This window comes from Maylandia zebra, linkage group LG9, assembly GCF_041146795.1.
Source record: "Maylandia zebra isolate NMK-2024a linkage group LG9, Mzebra_GT3a, whole genome shotgun sequence".
In the NCBI taxonomy this organism is placed as follows: domain Eukaryota; kingdom Metazoa; phylum Chordata; class Actinopteri; order Cichliformes; family Cichlidae; genus Maylandia; species Maylandia zebra.
In genome coordinates, this window is record NC_135175.1 from 33,880,361 (window position 1) to 33,886,447 (window position 6,087).

Consider the following 6,087-nt stretch of genomic DNA (forward strand, 5'->3'; position numbering starts at 1 on the left):
CGACTGCCATCTTCCCCGGTAGGGCACAAGCATCGAAGGCATTTGGAAAGGGAGGGGGGATGAGTGTGTGCATATCAGTGTATGTGTGTGTGTGTGTGTGTCCAGAGTTCAGCTGAGACAGTGTCCTTCGCCCTGCCAGGCTAAGTAAACAGTCTTCCAGCCAACCCAGGTGGCCTTGCATGGAATGGGGGGAACAGTCTAAACGCAGTCGTTATCAGGGTGTTTTGTTCAGCTCCAGCCTTGTGGCTGCAGCTGGAGCCGAAGGGGTCTCCGCATGAAGTGATGGTGGTTTTTACTTTAGTGCGAACAACTCATATGAATTTCAAAGCTGTTCTAACAGTCCAACACTAGTCTCTCAATTTCCCGTTGGAGAGCCGTGAGCTTTCTATGATGTTATCCAAACTTACATTCTGTGATGTTGTCATTCTTGTGGTCAAAGAGCAAGTTCTGAGAACTAACGACCGCAGTGCACTTCCCCAAGATGTAATCGAATTTGCGCTCAAAGGTGTTGTTCGAGCTAGCCCCTCCAGATGTAATCCAGTTTTTCACTCAGAGATCTTATTCTGAGTATTGACGGCAGCCGTGTGTTCTCCAAGATCTTCTCCGTGCTGCACTCAATGGGCCCATTTTGAGAAACTCACGCCTCGTCCCATCATTTCAATCCCAGCGGGCAGCCTTGTGGGGGTTTGAACAGCCGGTTCCGCTTCCTTAATTCTTCGATAAGCCAGCTCCGATCAGCAAGAACCCTGTTATCATGGTTCCAAATAGGTAGATATCTTCAGCAGTCAGGCTCACCCGAGCCCGGACTTCTCGTTGAGAAGGGGTGTCAATTGCATTCAGAGACCAGTTGATCAAATCCATAATTCATCTTTTAGGTTTTAGAGAACAGACTGTGAGAGAGTGTTCCAAGGAAAAGTAAGTAAAAACCCAAGAGAAGACAAGGACATAAGAAGCTAAGCAGGGAAGATAAGGGCAGGAGAGGAGAAAAGTGCGACCGCCTTCGCTGAGAGCCAAATGAGAGAGAAAAAGCTAGTGGTCAGTCTTGGAGCAGTACAGTACAACAAAACAAACAAACAAAAAATATGCCTAGCGGACATAAGCCCAAAGATCCTGACTTTCTCTACATTTTTTAGGGCAGCATTCCCCAACCTTTTTTGCACCAGGGACAACTCAGACAATATTTTCAGGGACCGGCCTTTAAGATAAATACAACAAAATAAAACGATACAAAGACGAAAACTGTGGTATTTTGTAAATATAATAATAAACGCGAATTCAGCTGTGTAATTGTGTAACTTTATTAGCAGCGTCCTCCTGAAATGCGCCAACAACATTGAGAGTAACATCCTCCTCTCTGCTTCTTTATGCTCTCTGATCGCTATGTTAACGCTTAAATAGTTCTTTCAAAATAAGACACATGACTACAACATGGGAAAAGACCCAGGGAAACAGACTTAACGATAAAAACCCTGAAAACCATACACTTCACACCAGAGCCTTTTCTCTGAGTCTCACTTTATAAGCTAATTGTTCTAACAATAGCTTCCTCAAAAGTGCAAGTTTAGATGAAAGAACTTTGTGGTTGAATGTTTTTAACATTCAAACATATAGTTTTGTATGTTTGAATGTTAAAAACAGCATCAACACAGCTACTTTATCCAGTAAACTTTAAAATTGAAGTTCATTGAAGTCTCCCAGCAGGACAACAGAGTCTCCAGGTGGAGCACCTTCCAGCACCCCACCCAGGGACTCTAAGAAGGCTGGGTACTCTGAACTACCACTCGGCGCATAAGCGCAGATGACAGTCAGGACCCGATCCCCAACCCTAAGGCGCAGAGAACAAACCCTCTCATCCACCGGGAAGAACCCCAACGTACAGGCAGCAAGCCAAGGGGATATTAGAATACCCACTCCAGCCCGCTGCCTTTCACCAGGGGCTACTTCAGACTGAGACAGAGTCCAGCCCCTCTCCAGGAGACTGGTTCTAGAGCCCAAGCCATCCGTAGAGGTGAGAAAAACTATATCTAGCTGGTACCTCTCAACCTCATGCACTAACTCAGGCTCTTTCTCCATGTCCCAATTGCCAGTCTTAGTAGCCAGGGATCAGTCTGCCAGGGCATCCGCTCCTGGCTGCCGCCCGGCATACAATGCGCCCTACCCCTATCGTACCACCCGCGGGAGGTGCCATAGGGGTCGAGATCGCGGAAACAAGCGCCAGAAATGAGCTTCCTCCGAAGGGTGGCTTGCCTCTCCCTTAGAGATAAAGTGAGAAGTTCAGCCATCTGGGAGGGGCTCAGAGTAGACTCGCTGCTCCTCCACATCGAAAGGAGCCAGCTGAGGTGGTTCGGGCATCTGACAAGGATGCTCCTGGGCACCTCCTGGGTGAGGTGTTCCAGGCATGTCCCACCGGGAGGAGACCCCGGGGCAGACCCAGGACACGCTGGAGAGATTATCTCTCGGCTTGCCTGGGAACGTCTTGGTGTTCCCCCAGACAAGCTAAAGCAGGTGACTGGGGAGAGGAAGGTCTGGGCTTCTCTGCTTAGGCTGCTGCCACCGTGACCCGGCCCCGGATAAAGCAGAAGAAAATGGATGGAAAGCAGTTCGGTTTTTTCCTGCATTATATACATATATACCGTATTTTCACGACCATAAGGCGCACTTAAAAGTCTTAGATTTTCTTTAAAAAGTACAGCGCGCCCTATAGCGCAGTGCGCCCTGTGTGTTGTAAGGAGGACGTAGTAGAGAACACCATGAGAACGCTAAAGGGTGAAGTGTGGGCGTTGATCGTATATACCGGACAATCGCACATACCTGTCTAAAAGGACAGGTATGTGCATTATGTGGAACATCGTTGTTTTAACAACCCTGAAAATGGCAAAGAGACACGCTTATGAAGCACAGTTTAAACTGAAGGCCATCAGCTACGCGGAGGAACATGGAAATCGAGCAGCGGCGAGAGAATTTAAGATTAACGAATCGATGGTTCGCAAATGGAGGAAGCTAGAAAACAAGCTCCGGCAGGTCAAGAAAACGCAGCTGAGTTTCCGCGGACATAAGGCAAGGTGGCCCGAGTTGGAGGAAAGACTTGAGCGTTGGATCATCGAGCAAAGAACGAGCGGGAGAAGCGTTTCGACGGTCACCATTCGGCTAAAAGCGGTTTCACTAGCTGAAGAGATGAACATTGAACATTTCCAAGGAGGTCCGTCTTGGTGCTTTCGTTTTATGAAATGGTGCCATTTTTCCATCCGGACCAGGACTACGGTAGCGCAGCAACTTCCAGCGGATTATAAGGAAAAACTGGCCATCTTCCGCTCCTACTGCAGCAAACACATCGGCGACAAAAACATCCAGCCCAGCCACATCACAAACATGGACGAGGTCCCGCTCACTTTCGACATCCCGGTGAGTAACACTGTGGAGAAGAAGGGGACCAGCACGGTAGCGATACGCACAACGGGGTATGAAAAGTCTTCTTTTACTGTTGTGCTTGGCTGCCATGCTAATGGACAGAAACTGCCGCCTATGGTGATTTTTAAGCGAAAGACTTTGCCTAAAGAGAAGTTTCCAGCAGGAATCATCATTAAGGCAAATGAAAAGGGCTGGATGGAAGATGAAATGATGAAAAAGTGGCTGAGGGAGGTGTATGTAAGGAGACCAGGTGGTTTTTTCCACGCATCACCATCGCTCTTAATCTGTGACTCTATGCGTGCCCATCTCACAGCCGATGTGAAAAAACTAGTGAAACAAATGAACTGTGAGCTTGCTGTCATTCCGGGAGGCCTGACAAAGGAACTCCAACCGCTGTACATCGGTGTGAACCGCCCGTTCACGAGCGGCCTGGGAGCGATGGATGACCGATGGAGACCACAGTTTCACCAAGAGTGGAAGGCAGCGCCGGGCGAGTTACGCCACAATTTGCCAATGGATTGTAGATGCTTGGGCTAACATGTCTGCTGGCACTGTTGTTCGAGCTTTCGCAAAAGCCGGCATCATTTCCGAGGAGCCGCACGGCACGGAAAGTGACTCTGACAGTGAAGAAAGTGAACCTGGCATGTTTGATGGAGATTTAGCGCAGCTGTTCAATTCAGACACAGAGGATGAGGACTTCGATGGGTTTGATTGATGATAAAAATGTGAGTACCAAACTTTGTTTTGCTCCTGCTTTATTTTTAAATACGCACACTTGTATGCTTGTGTGTTGTTGATGATGACGATTACTGGTAATAAAAATGTGAGTAACGAACTCAGGTTTGCTCCCGCTTTATTTTTAAATACGCATACGGTACTTGTATGCGCCCTATAATCCAGTGCGCCTTATGTGTGTGTTAAATACAGTAAGGGCACACATAACTGAGACTGCGCCTTTTAGTACAGTGCGCCTTATGGTCGTGAAAATACGGTAATAATGTAGCATATGAGGTGTTGAAATGTTCTACAAATGGAGAACTGGGCCCAATTTGATTTAGTTACTTACCACACAGCGGCTGCAGTTGATCGCTCTCTTTCCCTACGAGAAGCCTGGGTTCGAGCCCGACTATCCTGAAGGGACATTTCCTGCCGTATACACAATAGATGGTTGGGCCAAATGCCGCGTCATGTGCCTGGTGGGACTGTCAATTGAGGACATCTGAGATATTGACCTATAAGGAACTGTTACACCCCAGCCCAGGGGAAACTGACGTGCAACACAAGGAAAAAATTTAAAAAAAGGAAAATGTCCCCACACTCCCTGCTCTCAAGGAAGACGAACCAAAAAACAACGGTCACGGAGTTTGCAACAGCCAGTCAGTTTATTAAGTCCCAAAAGGTAGCGGGTGTCAGGATGAGCATGGCCAAAACAACAAACAACACTCTAGAAATGAAATGCAGCTGGTTTACCTACACGGGAAACCCCAAAAGAAAAGTACAGGTTTCTTACCTGCCTCCCTAACCAAAAACAGGAGAAAAGGTTCCCAAAGAAAAATGGCTTCTCACCCCTACAGCTACCGAGTAAAAAAACAAAATTGACACAGGACACAATTATGCGACCCTCTGGTGTGGCAGACCAAAAAACACATCAGAGGTGGGCAACTCCAGGCCTCGAGGGCCGGTGTCCTGCAGGTTTTAGATGTGTCCTTGATTCAACACAGCTGATTTAAATGACTAAATTACCTCCTCAACATGTCTTGAGGTTCTCCAGAGGCCTGGTAATGAACTAATCATTTTATTCAGGTGTGTTGATCCAGGGTGAGATCTACAACCTGTAGGACATTGGCCCTCGAGGCCTGGAGTTGCCCACCCCTGACCTAAACCCTTCTTGTAACGGATATTAATGTTAAAGTAAAGACCAGCTCATGAGGCGTTGGTTGCTGTTCTGCATCGGGGGGGGGGGGGGTTATGGTCGGAAAATACAATGGTTGGTAGAGGATTGGACCCAAGGTACACTTCGAAATGCTGCAAGGCTAAAGCCTCATTTTCAATCGTGCTGTAATGTAGCTGGTGTTTTATACATTTTTTGAAAAGAAACAGACGGGATGGTCAACGTCATCTTCATCCTAATTGACCAAAATTAGCATTATCACACTAAAGAAAATCCCTTTGACAATTTGGCAGTACAAGTTATTGACGGACTTCTATCTGTCAATAACTTGTACTGCCTGAGATATTCATTAGAAACTTTTACTCAAGCTAACTTCCCTTTGTTTCTACTGCTCTCCATAACTGATAATCTTTGGCAAATTCTCAAATAGTTCCATACAGAAATGTAATCAGTTTTTGCCAAAGGATACAAAATTCAATCTTAATTAAGCATTCATGTGTATGAGCAGTGCATGTAGAGTGATCAAATTAATATGTTGCATACCAGCATTCACTGATACATGTAACACTGTCTACTGGACACTTAGTTACAATTAGTATTGCTTTCCCTCAAATCCCTCGTCAGCCAGAAGTGACTGGTCACAAAACACGAGCTACAGCTGATTCCCAAAGGGAGGACATGAAAATTCCTAGACACTCTGGGCTGGCTGTGTCTGCAGGTCTCGCCGCAAGAAACTGATAAAAGATTCGTCCTTTGGCAGCAATTACGGCTGATGAAAATTGCTTAAA